The sequence below is a fragment of the Solanum verrucosum genome, unplaced genomic scaffold (genome assembly GCF_900185275.1).
Source record: "Solanum verrucosum unplaced genomic scaffold, falcon-dt-bn FXZP01000159.1, whole genome shotgun sequence".
NCBI lineage: Eukaryota > Viridiplantae > Streptophyta > Magnoliopsida > Solanales > Solanaceae > Solanum > Solanum verrucosum.
Window position 1 is genome coordinate 1,388,124 of NW_026020705.1, and position 17,666 is coordinate 1,405,789.

At 34.6% G+C, this 17,666-nt stretch overlaps 1 pseudogene; it reads left to right on the forward strand.

Annotated features, from left to right (window-relative positions):
* The first annotated feature begins 1,940 nt into the window (after window positions 1-1,940).
* LOC125812429 (E3 ubiquitin protein ligase DRIP2-like) overlaps window positions 1,941-17,666 on the forward strand; it is a 42,693-nt pseudogene continuing 26,967 nt past the window's right edge.

Here is a 17,666-nt window from a genome sequence, read left to right on the forward strand (position 1 = left end):
TCCAGTGTGTTGGCGTCGATGAAGGTTTAAAGCCTCTTTCCTTCAACACCGAAAAGCATGCCACCATGTTTGCTTGATTCCAAGCTTGGAGTAAAAAGATATGCCCGTTTTAGTGAAGCCTTCATTTTAAGGCACCTAAATCATTTTAGAGGGGTAGTTTGGTCTTTTTCCATCCTTCCTAAGCCTAGCCCTATTTTTCTTCACCTAATTAAGGGTATAATAAGAGTTACAACATCTTTTCACGTTCTTTAACACTTAGAGGAATTAGAGCAAAGTTCCAAGAGGATAAAAAAGCTAGGTTTCAAGCGTTTTCAAGTTTCCATCGATTTTCACCAAGAAACTTTGTTCTTTCTAGATATGTAAGACTTCTCACAATGTTGGAATTGTTCGTCCTCACGTCCTACATCTCAATTTAGTCATAAATCATCGCATCAAAATGATCAATTCGTATTTCTTGATATTGAATTTGATTTTTTAACAATTGAGTTTTTGATTCTTTTGTTTTGTGAATCTTATAGTGTCGTTTTCATACCCCCGAGCCTACACCCTGGACGTGATTGACACTCGAGAATCATTGTTTGCCCCAAGCGAACCCTTGGCCTAGCATAAATCTTAGCTGAAGACTTACTCAACATTGAATATTTCAAATGAAAACTTTAACTCAGATAACTACTCAGAATATTTAAGGAAAAACATTCACTTGCCAAAGTGGAAACTCAAGCCGCAGACATCAATAGCCGAAATGAACAATAATTATCTATCTATGAAGCCTCTAATAATATGAGGGATGTCGGGACAAGAACCCTAATCATCCTAACAACTGAAATAGCGAAACATGATAAAAGGGATCCTTCGAAAAGCAAAGAGGCTCACCAAATGACTCTGAAGCTCAACTGGATCATCGAAACGCTGGATGCTGATCCTGGTTACCTGTATGTGCATCATAAAAGATGCATGCCAAATGGCATCAGTACATGGAATGTACGAGTATGTGAGGGGAAGTCTAAAACTTGACATAAGATTGAACAAGAATAGAAAGAAACACTTACCTCGTCTCAACTCATCTCAGTATAAAGTAATACTAAAGATGCAGTTTATATAAATCATTTAAGACAATAAATAACAACTTAATGTATTTAAAATACAATAATATCTCAGATGTATGTAAAAATACAAACATACTCTGTTTGGGAGATTCTCTTAACCGACAACCATCACTATGAGCTATGTGATGATACATCGTCTCACCCATGCTTCCAGAACTTTCCTATACCTTGTCGGGATATAGTACTCCTCAACTAAGTGAATCCACAAAGCTATGATTAAAAGCAATAAAGAATCATCTAAAAAGTATGACCCTTTCTACCCACGTTGGCTACATGGTTTATAGAGACTTTGAGTTATCTGAACTCGTTCCCATATAAGTGCTCAATACTACTACCAAAATGTAACTATCTCATATGTTTAAAAACATAAGTCTTTCTATGTTTTGAGATTATTACTCAAAAAGTAATTCTCTTAAAAGAGATGGCACTAAAACTACTCATGAAAACTCTTTTGGAAATCGGTGTTTCCTTTCATCTTACATGTGAAAACATTTACTCTTGGGAATACTTAGTCCCCATACATCATTTTAAAGAAAATGAACTTCACTCTTACTCTTACTCAACTCAATGCTCAATTCTTAAAACAAGTTTAAAACAATTGTAAAAGACTTTTTGAAAAGACTTAAAGAACTCTCAAGACTTGACTCTTAGCTCTACCTTGAATTTGAATTTATGGATTCAAGGTTAAGATCTCATGTTATGGATGATCTCTATATGTTTAGATGTACCTTAGAGTGTTGAAATCAACTAGAAAACATAGGTACGATTCGTGGGAACTCAAACGGAAAGAAGTGGGAAAGGGTAGAAGACTTGGCGACCCTGGCGTATTGAGTGATGCAGGGTACTAAAAATCAAATAGCTGATCATTTGTCTAGGTTGGAAGATTTTTCACATGTAAATGAAGGGGAAAAAATCTGGGAAGAGTTTTTGGATGAACAGTTGATGGCACTAGATATTTCTCAAGTACCTTGGTTTATAAACATAGTGAATTTGGTAGTAAGTGGAGAGTACCCTCCGGATGCAACCACTCAACAAAAGAAAAAGCTAACTTATGATGCTATGTTCTATATTTGGGCTGAACCATTTTTATTCAAGCAAGGCATGGATAGGGTGGTGAGAAGATGTATTCCGGAGTTTGAGGTAAAGAAAGTGCTCGAAAGTTGTCATGCTAGCCCATATGGAGGTCACCATGGAGGAGAGCGCACGACACATACGGTACTACAATCCGGTTTCTTTTGGCCCTCTTTATTTAAAGATGATTGTTTTTGTGAAGGGTTGTGATAAATGCCAAAGGTTGGGTACGATATCAAGATGACATGAGATGCTGCTAAGTAACATTCTTGAGGTGGAATTTTTTTATATGTAGGGTATTGACTTTATGGGTCCCTTCCCGCCATCCAATTAAAACCAATATATCATTGTGGCTGTTGATTATGTGAGTAAATGGGTTGAAGCTGTAGCTCTGCCCTCGAATGATTCAGGGGTCGTGATTAAATTCATCAAGAAGCATATTTTCACTCGGTTTGGCACTCCAAGGGCTATCATAAGTGATGGAGGTAAGCATTTCATTAACCATCTAGTGAAAAATCTTCTTCCTAAGTATTGTATTCATCATAAGGTTGTTACAACTTACCATCCTCAAACAAGTGGTCAAGTGGAAGTTTCGAATAGAGAGGTGAAGTAAATCTTGCAGAAAACGGTGAATGCTCAAAGAAAGGATTGGTCCGAGAAGTTGGATGATTCCCGCCTCCGGGCGGGGGTTCCCCATGGGGATATTACACGTACTCCCCCGGGGGTAGCTACAAGTATAAAACGGTTTAATAAATGATACATAGTGGGCATATAGGACTGCATATAAGATACCCATAGGAACTTCTTCCTATCACATAGTGTTTGGTAAAGAATGTCATCTTCCAGCAAAATTAGAACACCAAGCTTATTGGGCAATAAAGAAGCTAAATCTTGACCCTGAGTTAGTCGGCAGAAAGAGAGTGGTTCAATTGCATGAACTTGAGGATTTTAGGCTCCATGCGTATGAGAATGCCAAGCTCTACAAAGAAAAGACAAAAAAGTGGCATGACAAGCACATAGTTCCTCACACTTTCACTCTGGGATAAAATGTACTACTCTTTAACTCTAGATTAAGGTTATTCCTCGTAAAACTAAGGTCTAAATGGAGTGGTCCCTTCGAAGTGGTAAGAATGACATATCATGGTGTCGTTGAACTTAAAGGTGAACATGGCCCAACGTTCTTGGTGAACGGGCAAAGAGTTAAGCACTACTTTGGGGAAGATTCGGATCGTGATCGGGAGGCTCTTGAGCTAAATGATGAATGATCCAAGCTGAGTCGAGCCGCAACGGTAAACCAGTCACTCCACGGGAGGCAACCCGTGCAAAATTTGTAATAGATAGGTAGTTTGCTTAAATTTTGAAGTGTTTTTGTTTTAGCATAGTTTAAATTCTTAGGAGCTATGAAGTATTTTTATTTATTAGTTTTTTTTTATAGATAGGATTTTCATTATTTGTAACTTAGTTTGTAATAGTGAAAAAAAATAAAAAATCGAAGGGGGGCGTACTAACTGGAGCGCCACGTTAGGAAGAAAACTACAGAGAATATTTCCTGGTGCGCTATGCCAGAGCCCTACCAGCAGACGCGTCTTCATGGTGCTACCAGGGCGCATTGCGCCACCAACGCGCCTAGGCACAGATTTGGTCCCAAATGGGTCGGCCAAATTTCAAGCCCCAAACCCGACCCAAACCCATTCCACCCCTTCTAAACCCTCAAATCCTAAATTCTTCCCCCATTTTCACTACCCCTACCGACCCAACCCCTACAAATCCCTAAAAACTCTTCTTCTTCTTTCTCACATTTTCTTCTTCCTTCATCCCCTTATTTCCTCCATTAAAGTCCCAACACAACCTTCTTTCTCCCACATTCCACTATTAAAACCCCCATTCCGCCATTCCACCTCCCTCCAACTCTTTCTCAGATAAAATTAGAATTAATGTCTAATTTAAATTTGGAGCACAAGATATGAAATTCGATGATGCTTTTGTATTATGTTAGACCCACAAAATTCTTGGAGTATATTTGATATTGTGGTCATTGAGTTTCTCTTTTGCTAGTATATGGTATGACTAGTATGAAACTACCAAATTATATGTATACTTGTTCAAGATATTTGAGTCTTTAATGAAAAAGTGTCACTTAAAATGTTGTGATTTTTCATGAAAAGATATTTCTATTAAATATAACTATTTGTATAGACATGAATATTGGCGAATAGTCATTTGTCATGTTTTGTAAAAGAAGCATTTGGACTATATTGCCTGTATTGGACCCGATGAAACCTTGTTAATGGGTATGACAATCAAATTGAAAGTTATGGAAAGGTCCTTCCGAAAAGGACATTTTGACAAGGTGATGATTCTAAACAATGTTTGTATCACAAAAAATTGTAAGAAATAAGAACAAATATTTATTAGAAAAATCTACCTCGCGGAGAGCTTTTTAAACTCAATATTTTTATTTGTTCTTACTTGCTTGAGTCAAACTGTTTGTTACATGAACACTTTGGACATGTCAATTACAAAACCTTGTAAGGGAAACTGATCAACTTAGAAGTTTTGTCTAACTTTGAGTGCAATAAATAAGAATGTCAAGTTTGTGTGGAATGTAAGTATGTTGAACATTCTTATAAATCAGTTGAAAGTAATTCTAATCTCTTAGAGTTGATTTACAGTGACATTTATGAAATGAAGTCAACACCATCTCGTGATGGGAAAAATATCTCATAAATTTCATTGACAATTGCATTAGAAACAACTATATCTATTTGTTGAATGGTAAGGATGAATCAATAGAAACGTCTAGACAATATAATATTGAAGTTGAAAACTAGTTGGAAAAAAAGATAAAAAGTGATCGGGATGGAGAGTATAAGTCTCCTTTTGCATAAATATGTTTGGAAATTTCCTATTCACCTCAATCTATTGGAATTGAAAAATGAAAAAAAAAAATCAAACTTTGAAGGAAATGATGGCTACATTACTTTTAAGTTCAGGTTTACCACAAAACTTGTGTGGAGAAGCTATCCTTACAACAAAAGGGCACAACAAAAAAAGGTTTGTCTTTCCAGTAAAGAAGCAATAAAAAAATTATTTTTTCATGTCACAATCTATTCCATATGAGAAATGGAAAGGAATGAAATCCAACTTGAAATATTTCAAAGTGTGAGGGTGTATAGCCAAAGTCCGAGTTCCTATTCCTAAAAGGATTAAAATATGACCTAAGAACTGTGGACTGTAAAATTAGACTTGAGTAGTCTAGCGAGAGGTGTAAAAGACTTGGAAAGAACAAAAGAAGAATGTACTTAATAAAGAGATTCAAACGCGTAGTAAATGTCAAAGGACACCTTGGATATGATTTTGTAACATTTCTTATGTCTTATGTGGACTCAACCTTTTGGAAAAATGGTGTCAATAGTGAGATTGGTTCAATCTTGAGCAATCCTATTGGAAGTTGGTTGATCTTCCTCCAAGAAATAAACATTTGGGTTCCAAGTGAATCTTCAGAACGAAAATGAAAGTCGATGGAACCGTTGACAAATATAAAGCAAGATTTTTTGTCAAAGGCTTTAGATAAAAACAAGGTCTTGATCTTTTCGACACATAATCGTCAGTAACTAGAATTACATTCATTTGGATGTTAATTGTGTTAGCTGTGGTATATGACCTCCAAATTCATCAAATGAATGTGAAAATAACTTTCTTAAATGGAGAATTGGAGGAAGAAATTTACATGGAACAACTTGAGGATTTTGTGGTTCCTGGTAAAGAAAAGAAAGTGTGTGAACTTGTTAAGTCACTTTATAGACTAAAACAAGCACCCAAACAATGACATAAGAAATTTGACCAAACGATGTTGGCAAATGAATTTAAGAATGATGAAAGGGATAAATGTTTTTACATTAAAATCACAAGGTCATTGTTTGTTTGTATATTGATGACATGATCATCCGTAGAGACACTAATGACATAAATGCTACTAAACGTATGCTAGAAAGTAAGTTTGATATGAAAGATCTTGGAGTTGTTGATGCGACCTTAGGTATAAGAATCCTTAGAACTCCATAATGTTTAGCATTGTCACGGTCTCATTGCATTGAAAAGGTACTTGACTAGTTCAAATATTTGGATTTCAATATTGTCAAGACTCCAAAAAATGTGATCTTTGCATTTCAAAAGAGTGAAGACGAAAGTTACTCACAATTGGATTGTGCTACAGTATTGAGAAGTATGATGTGTATCACGAAATGTGCGCGATCACATATAACATGTGCTATTAATGAACTGAGTCGATTCATAAGTGATCCCAATCGAACTCATTGGATGACAATGAAAATAGTTTTGGGGTATTTAAAACAAACTTAAAAACTATGTCTTTCATTATAACAATATCCAACAGTATTGAAAGGATATAGTGATGCAAATTAGATCACCGGGATCAAATGAAGTAAAATCCACGAGTGGATATGTATTTACTCTTGGTGGAGGAGCAGTCTCTTGGAAATCTTCCAAAATGATATGTATCGCTAGCTCTACAATGATCTCTGAGCTAGGTGCTCTAGATAAGGCTGGTGAATAAGTTAAAAGACTCCGAAATTTCTTGATAGATATTCTTTTTTGGTCCAAATCTTTAGCATCAGTATGCATACACTTTGACAGTCAAGATGCAATAGGTAGGACATGGAGCATGATGTATAACGGCAAGTCTCATCATATAAGACATAAACATAATTCTGTTAGAAAAGTACTCTCTAGTGGAATTATCACAATTGACTCTGTAAAGTCAAAGGATAATGTGTTGGATCCACATACAAAAAGGCCTAAATAGAGAGAAAGTTGAAAGATCATCTAAGGGAATGGGTTTACGGCTTAGGACAAGTCATCATGGTGGTAACTCTACCTAGCAGACTGGAGATCCAAAGAGCTAGGTTCAAGGAGAAAAACAAAGTTGTGACTAACGGTTTGGCATTGTCAACAAACTCAATCCATTCTCATGATGAAGACAATGCTCAGGAACAAGGATACAACATTAAGGCTTGTTAATGAGTTAATAAAGCTTAAAGTTTTTAATGATTTGCTAAGTTTGGCAGATTTGACCAAATAGTGTAACTCTGCGATAACACGGTTAGAAATCACCTATGTGAGTGTGAAGTGTAAGCCGTTTCAAAGAGGATGATTGTCAAAATTCCATCTCTATATACACTCATAAACCAGGAGGTGTTCATGGGTGAAACGAATACAACCGTAAGAACCATAAACGGTAAAGGGTTGATTGTGTGACATATGGTTGTCTAGGTATACACCAAGGCTTGACGGTTCAAAGACATCAAATCTAACGATTGACCAAGTATATCCGACATATGTTCACTACGGAAAGTTCAAAGGGAAACCTACCTATCTAGATGCAATTAATTCTTGCTTGTAAAGTACACACTTGTCTGTTTCTTTGTCTTGGAGTCATTCCCCATTCATGCATGGAATTGTTGGGTTTTAAAAGGTGTGAATGGAAAATGAAGAGTTGTGACGTTTATGAAGAGTTGTGAGTTTTATGAAGAGTTGTGACTTTTATGAAAAGTTGTGACTTTTATGAAAGGTTGTGACCTTTCCGAATGATTGAGACTTTTCCAAAGGGTTGTGACCTTTCCGGTAAGGCATAATAAGAACCTTTTCACACTACCCTTTGTTTTCTATAAATTGAAGGATTTCCTCTCATTTTAAAAGAACCAAATTTTTGGACTTCTTCTACTACTACTACTAAATCTAGCATTCTACGTGTACTTTATTGCCGTTGAGTGGTTCGCTGACATCGTGGTTTTAGGTACTGATACACTGGTGAGTAAGATCGTTCTATCCTGGGAGGATATATTCCATTAACCTCGAGTATTTTAGGGGAATAGTTTCCTTAAGGGGACACTATGCATTCAGTGGGCTCGATTTTCTTCTTTAAGGAAAATATTTTGTATATTGTTTCTAATATGGTTTTGATTCTATTTTCTCTACTAGTTTCAATTTTCTAGTTTTGAAAATACTCTTTAAACTTTGTTGTTTCTTATCAAGTTCTTCAAAGTTTTTATTCTAATTATCTTTGGAATACAAGATGAACAACATAAAAGAGGCGGGTTTTGCAAAATGGTTCAACATTTTTCGATTTTCTTTCTTTTCACTTTTTATTTCTTAATTCATTATATATCATTTTTTGGTGAAAAAAATAATTATTATATATCAATTTTTTTTATTGGAATTTGATTAATTTATGTTTAATATTTTTTTTTACAGTTTGCAAAATTGCATAATGAGAAAGGTAAAAGAAGGGAAATTGAAAGTTTGTCCAGAATGCAATACAGATTTAGGTGCTGCCCCTTTGCAAAAAATCAGGTATATCCTCTAATTTCATTTTTTATAGTCTTTTAAATATTTTGAATTATTATATATTTTGATTTATATCTTCTTCTTTTGTTTTTACTTTAAATAATTTTATTTGAAAAGGCATGAAAATTGTATCAGATAACCTGGAACAAAAAGAGTTATATAGTTTCTTTGTCCTATTTTATGTGAAGGTGTTATTGTTTAGACAGTCAAACAATTTTTTTCTTTGACTATAGTTTTCACAAAAAAAAAAAATTCAAAATTTTTTTTGAAAAATTCTTTATCTTGACTAACAATATTTTTCAAATATGTAATTATTTAAAAAAAGGTTTGAAGAATTTGTACCCGAATCAATAGTGAAATTAAGTATTTTGACTTTCTTATATTGACTGTAGGCTTAAATTGTAAGAACAAAATACACTTCTAATGCAACCCTAGATTATTCTTCTAAATGTCTATGGTGATTAGAGTTCTCTTTATTCCTGTGTTGAAGAAAAATAACATGTACTTAATAAAACAAGTTAAGGTTGTATCTAAATTGGCCTAGACACCACTCTTTTTCATAATGTAAAAAGGGCCATTGTCGCTTGATATTGGCTTTATTTTTCCATTTGGTTCATGTTATATGGATTCATTATTTATACTCTGTTCATCCTATTATATGTTAAAGCGTTACTATTTGAGGAGCCAAACAATTTCATTTTAAAAAATATTTTGATTCATTCGCTATGTTGATTTGTAGCACTTTTTGTGTATACATTTTTATTTTTAAAAATTGAAGAATATATATAGCCAAATTCCTAGTCACACTAAGATGTTTCAATCTTCGTACTCCATACCTTTTCACATAACTTCAGATAAACGAAGTACATTTTATAAGTAAATTTTCAAATACAAGTACAAGATTTTGACTCTAGGTTTATGTCGAATAAGTAGTTTCGTTCATTATACATATATATTTGTGTGAAAAATAATTGATATAAATTCATATAATGCTTAAGTTTTAGGCCTGATCATCAAGTGCAAGGGATCAGAGACATAGTGTCAAGTAAATGAAGAAAATTTATTGAGCGTGGAGTAATCACAAAATCCAAAAAAGGTAAACCCAAAAAGTTAGCTCGTGAGGATATTGATATCAATAAAAGTCCTGAAATGCTCATTGATACTCCACCACCACCACCTCCTCCTCCTCCTCCTCCTCCTCCTCCTCCTCCATCTGTTGTTGTTGCTGCTACAAGTTTAAGGAGAATGGAGAAATCAATTTCTTGCATCGTAAATGCTACACCACTTGTTGATGATGATCAAGTTTTGAATCAACACAACATATCGAGTAGTAGTACTGGAAGGGGAAGAGGTAGAGATAGAGGTAGAGGAAGAGTGTGTTGATTCGAAACTTGATCACCAACAACAAGTGGTGTATTATTTACTATGGAAGAAATTGATTCCTCATTTCTCCTTGAGCTTGTAGAAACAACAACAGGAGGAGGAGGAGATGGTGTATTATCAATGAGCATGTCATCACTATAATTAAAATCAATATCCTCATGAGCTAACTTTTTGGGTTCGCTTTTATTGAATTTTTCGATTAGTCCAAGCTCAATTAATTCTCTTCCTTTACTTGAGAATATGTCTCTGATCCCTTACATTTGGTGATCATGCATTAAAATTGATCATTATAAGGTTATATCAATACTTATTTTTTCAATATATATATATATATATATATATATATATAGAAGGAACATAATTACAGTTCTTCCTACTGGTTCAACATAGCCTAAAGTCAAAAATTTATACTTGTATTTGAAAATTTACTTATAATATGTGAAATTATAAGGCTTGAAACTATGAATTTGGATATAAATTTTTAAGTTTATAAAAATGAAATGTGTATAGATTTAAAGACTACACGAAAAGTACTCCAAATCAACACAACTAATGAATCAACATATGTTTTATAAAAAATTGTTGGACTCCTCAAACAGTAACACTTTAACATAAAATAGGACGGAGTATAAACAATGTATCCATAACCTAATAAGTTGATTTGTTTTTTTTTTAGAATTCAGAATCCTTAAACATAAAATGATAGCTCCGCCTCTACCGCCATAGTGACATAAGTGCTCTTGTCAAGGCCATATAAAACTAGTTGTGTTACTGTACTGCTTCTTGCCTCATTATGGTTTTAATTAACTCGCCTACAAATCGTTCAAATTTTTAAAAATAAAAATACATATTTGAAAATAACACGAAAAATATTGCAAGTCAATATGGCGAATGATTTAAAATATTTGATTTTTTTGGGAGAAAACTATAGTCAAAGAAAATTTGACTCCCCAAATAATAACACATCCGCTATAAAATGAGACGAAAGAAGTATATAACTTTATCCGTTCAACTTTATGAATACAATTTTCATACTTTTTCAATAAAACTTCTTATTGGAAGCTAAAAAAAAAAAAAGATATACGTCACTATAATTAACAATTCAAAACATTTCAAGTGGAGAATAATATATACCTGATTTTCTGCAAAGGGGCAACACCTAAATCCATATTGCATTCTGGACAAGAATCCCATTTTTCTTTTGATATCTTCCTTGTTATGCACTTTTTGCAAACTGTTAAAAACTATTAAACATAAATTAATCAAATCTCATAGAAAAAACCATAAAAAAATAAAGGAATTTGTAATGTAATGAATTAAAAATAAAAAGTGACGAGAGAAAAAAAATGTTGAACGATATTGAAACAAATTGATCACCCAAGAAAGTTAATAAATAAATAAATAAACTATTTAATCAAGAAACATGATATATACTAAGTTCGTGTATAAAAGACATGGATCACACAAACCTTGAAAATGACACAAATTCTATTGGAAAAATCATTGGAAAGAACGATAACAAAAAAAAAAAAAAAAATTAAAAATCAAGATCATGAATTCACAAGGGCAAATGATTTATCAAAATCACTAATATCAAAAAAGAAATCCCCAAAAACAAAAGATCAAATTTTAAATTAAAATAAAAACAATGAAAATAATATTGAAAAACTCACAAATTCAAGATCATGAAATCACAAATACAAATTATTTATCAACATCACTCAAACAAAAAATGAACCTCCAAATAACTAGCTCTCACCGTTCTATGGAAGATTTAGAGTTGTTTTTCCAACTCTTGTAATGACGTTTATATAGACTGAGTGAGGGTTTAGAGTTACATTAACTAATGGGCCAACTCATTTAGCTAGCACTCCTTATGGGTATATTAGACCCAAAAGATATTTTTTTGAAAAACTTTATCAGATTTTGATATGTCCAGATAAATATATCTCGGGATATATACATGAGGTCAAAATCTGATAAAGTTTTTCAAAACAATATCTTTTGGGCCTAATATACCCATAAGGGGTGCTAGCTAAATGAGTTGACTCATTAGTTAATGTAAGCCTAAACCCTAACTCAGTCTATATAAACATCATTACAAGAGTTGGAAAAACAACTCTAAATCATCTAGAGAACGCCGAGAGCTAGTTATTTGGGGGTTCATTTTTTGTTTGAGTGATGTTGATAAATAATTTGTATTTGTGATTTCATGATCTTGAATTTGTGAGTTTTTTTAATATTCTTTTCATTGTTTTTATTTTAATTTAAAATTTGTTCTTTTGCTTTTGGGGATTTCTTTTTTGATATTAGTGTTTTTGATAAATCATTTGCCCTTGTGAATTAATGATCTTGATTTTTAATTTTTTTTTTTTGTTATCGTTCTTTCAAATGATTTTTCCAATAGAATTTGTGTCATTTTCAAGGTTTATGTGATCCATGTCTTTTATACATGAACTTAGTATATATCATGTTTCTTGATTAAACAATTTATTTATTTATTTATTAACTTTCTTGTGTGACCAATTTGTTTCAATATATATGGTTCAACATTTTTCTTTTCTTTTTTCTCTCTTGTCACTGTTATTTTTAATTCATTACATGACAAATTTCTTTATTTTTTATTTTTTTTTAATGAAATTTGATCAATTTATGTTTAATAATTTTTTAACAGTTTGCAAGAAGTGCATAACGAGGAAGATATCAAAAGAAAAATGGGATGTTTGTCCATAATGCAATATGGATTTAGATGTTGCCCCCTCGCTAAAAATCAGGTATATATTAATTATTCTCCACTTAAATTATTTTGAATTGTTAATTATAGTGACGTATATCTTTTTTTTTAGCTTCCAGTAAGTAAGTTTTATTGAAAAAGCATGAAAATCGTATTCATAAAGTGGAACGGATAAAGTTATATACTTCTTTTGTCTCATTTTATTGTGGATGTGTTAGTATTTGGGGAGTCAAATAATATTTTCTTTGACTATAGTTTTCTCCCAAAAAAATCAAAATGTTTTGAATCAATCGGATATTGACTTGCAATATTTTTCGTGTAATTTTCAAATATATATTTTTTATATTTAAAAATTTGAACGATTTGTACCCGAGTTAATTAAAACCATAATGTGGAAAGAAGCAGTATAGAAAGACAACTAGTTTTATATGACCTTGACAAGAGCACTTATGTCACTATGGCGGTAGAGGCGGAGGTATCATTCTAAGTTTAAGGATTCTGAATTCTAAAAAAAAACAAATCAGCTTATTAGAATAGGCAGGTTTAGCTCTAAAATTTTGATTATTGTACTCACCTTTGTTTCTGGGTGCAGGTGCACTAGCAGATAATGGAGCAGGTCCCTTCTGCTTATGTTGGAAAGAAGACCGGTTCACATTATTCTTTTGTTGCCCGAATTCATCCCGTGATGTCTTAACTCTCTTCTTCTTAAGTTATTCCCTATCCATCAGCTTGTACTCCTCAACTTGTTGCACATGGATCATCAGCCTTGCTATACCCATGTCACCTATTATCATGGCTGCCTTACTTTACTTACTTGACAGACGAGGCAACCTAACTCTTTGTTTCTCTTAGCTCACGGGAAAAGAAACACCCCATGAAAGCACTCTCAAGACAGTCCAACTCACAATCGGTTACACGCAAGCATGAGTTAGAAAGAAACTTTTTAGAGATAAAACTCTAACACACGAAATGAGTATGAAAGAAGTGAAGGAATTTCCTAAATGTTGCAGCCTCCTAATTATAGATGTGACGCGCTTCACACCGATAACTAGGACTCTACAGACACGACTTCATAGACTCCCTAGGACTCTTGAACTCTAGGCTCTGATACCAAGTTGGTCACGCCCCGAGCCTATAACCAAGGCAAAACTGGTGTCACGCCCCAAACTCAAGGGGAGCAACTAGCTCCTAATGCCAAAACTCAGGCCCGAGCCGATCTTGCTGAACTATTTGCTACTAGCGCATGGAAGTCACATGCAATTAAGAAAACAAACAAGTATATCTCGGCTTAAAACTATGCCCTCGGCCGGCAAGGCCCCTGTCAACAAATCTACAAAAGACACAGCTAATCCAAAGAGTTCATATAAAGAAATTGCCAACTAGCACAGAAGTCTTGATTGGGCCGTCAAGGCCACCATGATCTCTATACCAAAACTGAAAGCATGTATATAACAAGACAATGCATCACACAACTAACAAGCTTCAGCTAACCAAAAAACTAGGCCAGTATGGCCATAACTTAGTTATAAACCCCACACACTAGTCTGCAAGCCTCTAAGAGTATTAACGATTGGCGGGACAAGGCCCCAGCCTACCCATAAAAATATGTACAACAAAATCTAACAAACCTCCAAACACTGGCAGCTCCGGAGGAAAGGGGCTAGCCAACCGGATAGAAGTCAATCCTGCTGCTGAGGAGGTCTACTCAGTCATTTGTCAGGACCTGCATACATGAATGCAGCGCCCCCAGGCAATGGGGCGTCAATACAAAATAATGTACAGAGTATGAAAGGCAATAGGCTATGATAAAGTATCCTAATATACTGGAATAATCCGATAAAAAATAAGGATAAGATTAGTGTACTGACTTGCTCCTAAATCTAAACTTATCAAAAATAATAAAAACAACAACCTAACAGAGCCCCCATAAGCTCGGCACGTACAAACAACACACAAGACCACCTACTCATGCCCCCATAAGCTCGGAAGGTGCCAATCAGTCTATATACCCCTATCGATAGTCCCCTAGCCCTGTAGGCAATCACATAGCCCTCTTAGGCATTAATATAGCCCCATAGCAGCACATAGTTCTCTTAGGTATCAACATAGATTATAGACAACTCATAGCCCTCTTAGGCAACAACATAGCCATGTAGGAAGCCCATAGCCTTCTTAGGCGTCAATAGAGCCTTGTAGGCAACTCATAGCCCTTCTAGGCATCAATATAGCCCCGTAGGTAACACGTAGCCCTTTTAGTTATCCATATAGCCCCGTAGGCAGAACATAGCCCTTCTAGGCATAAATCACATTCCTGCAGCTAACCACAATAGCCCCAAGGGCAACAATAACAATCAAATCGTTAAAAGCGATCAATCTAGTTATAAGCAACCTGTACAAATAGCCTCTAAGTTATGTCCAACATAGGGACGCTACTAACTGAATAAGAATCCCGACAAGGGAGGATTAGATCAACTCGAGCAGCCAATAATCAACAATAACGGCTACAAGTATATCAAGTATATTAAGGAACATGCCGTAAGTAGGAAATAGCCTTAACATACCTTTTTCGCTAAATTCACGTGGCCGAACGACTTTTACTTGTAACTCCCTCGATACTACAACAAGGTAGGACCATAATCAACATACAAAATAAAAGATACTATGACAATACGATAAAAGATATGTATTTCCATCTTAAATTGCTATTTGTTGCTTATAAAAGCCAGAGTCGATGAAAGAAGGGTCTTACCTCGATCTTAGGTTCGTAATACGCCTCAAAACCTTCAAATATATTCAAACCCTTGTTGTCCCAACACTAAAGTGTGATATGCTGCGAAATCGATAAAACAAATTATACCACGATGATGAGCCCAACACGTAGAACAACTTTCGTCAAGGACTTAAGTCGAGAAAATCTATACTTCACTTGATCTTAGAAATGGGTTTCTCTAATTTCTCTGGTTATTAGCTTTAAAATGAAGAAAAAGTTCGAAGAAGAAGATATATGTAACTTTCCACCGACCTAGGGCCCCACCTCACGTCCCTGCTTGCGCAGTCCTACGAAAATGCGAATATCTCTTTATTCTGAAGTCGTATGAACAAACGGTTTGATGCATTGGAAACTAGACCCGTAGACCTTCTATTCGATAGTTCGTGGGACCATAACTCTTTATAGATTGGGACAAAACCTCCAAGACATTTGACCCAAAATTCAGAGAAATCTTTAAGAAGGAACTTACGATAACTTCCGCCAACTTTTATTTTGCCACTTACCTAACTTCAAAACTTGAGATGCAACACTTGAACACTTAAAATAGGACATACCACATCATTCTTAATTTATTACCCACCATCCTTGTCTTTCCATGGAGATACGAGTAATTTTAGACGTTTCAGAAAGTCGGGGTGTTACAACTGGCACTCGAGAACCATTGCTAGCCCCAAGCAAACCCTTGGCCTGGCTCACTTACTCAACAGAAGGCTTTAAGCATTAAGAAAAGAACTCAAATTCAAGATAATCAACTGTCTCAAACTAAACTCATAATGTTTTAAAATTAAACATTTAACATAGCCAAAGTGACAACTCAAATCTGAACATAAGTCAATAACAAGGTAAAGACAAATAACTAATTGACTGTCTATCTATGAAGCCTCTAAGACTGAGATGGATGTCGGAACAAGACCCCCAACATCCTAATGAACTAAAATGATAAAGTAATGAAAAAGGGAATCCTCCAGAAGCAAGGAGGCTAACCAACAACTCTGAAGCTCAACTCGATCAACCATGCGTTGGATGCTGATCCAGATACCTGAATCTGCATCATAATAAGATGCAAGCCAACTGACATCAGTACATTGTATGAACGAGCATGCGTGGGGAATTCTAAAACAAGACAGAAGCTTGAAAGGAACTGAAAAAACATACCTGAGCTCAACTCAACTCAACTTAACTCATTTCAATATAAAGCAATAAAATAAATGCAATATAAAGAAAAGCTTTTAAAACATGATTAACAACTCTATGTATTTAGAAATACAATAGTAACTCTGAATGTATGCAAAGATACAATACAAACTCTGAATGTATATAAAACTACAATAACTCTGTGTATATAAGAATTCAAAATACTGTTGTGGGAGTTTCTCTAACCGACAACCATCACTTAAGAGCTATTGTGATGATACAACATTTTGCCTCACGCTGCCAGGGCCGTCCTATACCTTGCCAAGGGCATAGAGCCTTATTACTAAGTGGATCCACTAGTCTATGCTAAAAAGCACTAAGGAATCATCTAAAAAGTATGACCCTTTTCTACCTATGATGGTTGCATGGTTTATGGGAGCTGGGAGTTGTCAGAACTCTCCCCCATATCTGTGCTCAATACTACTCCCAAAATATTATACTAGCTCTTATGTTTAAAAACATAATTCTTTCTATGGTTTGAGATAATTGCTCAAAACTTAACTCAAAGGCTCCTCTTGGAAATCAAAGTTTCCTCTTTTGCTTAATTGTGAAAGCATTTATTCTTTAACTCAAAACTAGCTCAAAGGCTCTTTTGGAAATCACGGATTCCTTACTTATTTAAATGTGAAAACATTTTAAACTCTTTGGGAATACATAGTCCCGATATACTCTTTTGAAGAAATGAACTTCAAACCTTTTACTCTTTACTCAAAACTCAAGTCTTAAAACAAAGTTGAAACGTTTGTAAAAGACTTTTGGAAGACTCTAAGAACTTCTGTTGACTTGACTCTTAACTTTCCTTGAATTGAATTATGGATTCAAGGATTGTGATTTGTGATAGGAAAGATCTCATGATGATTAGGAGTGTTTTAGATAGTTAAACATGAGAAACAATAAAGAAATCACTGCCTGGAAGCAAGTCCGCGACGTGGAAATGCATTTAATTATTTGGTCGCGAAATAATTTTTGAGCAAGAACGGTCCGTGACCACTCCGCGACACGGAGAATAATTTGGTCAATCCGGAGGCCGCGGACCTGGTAC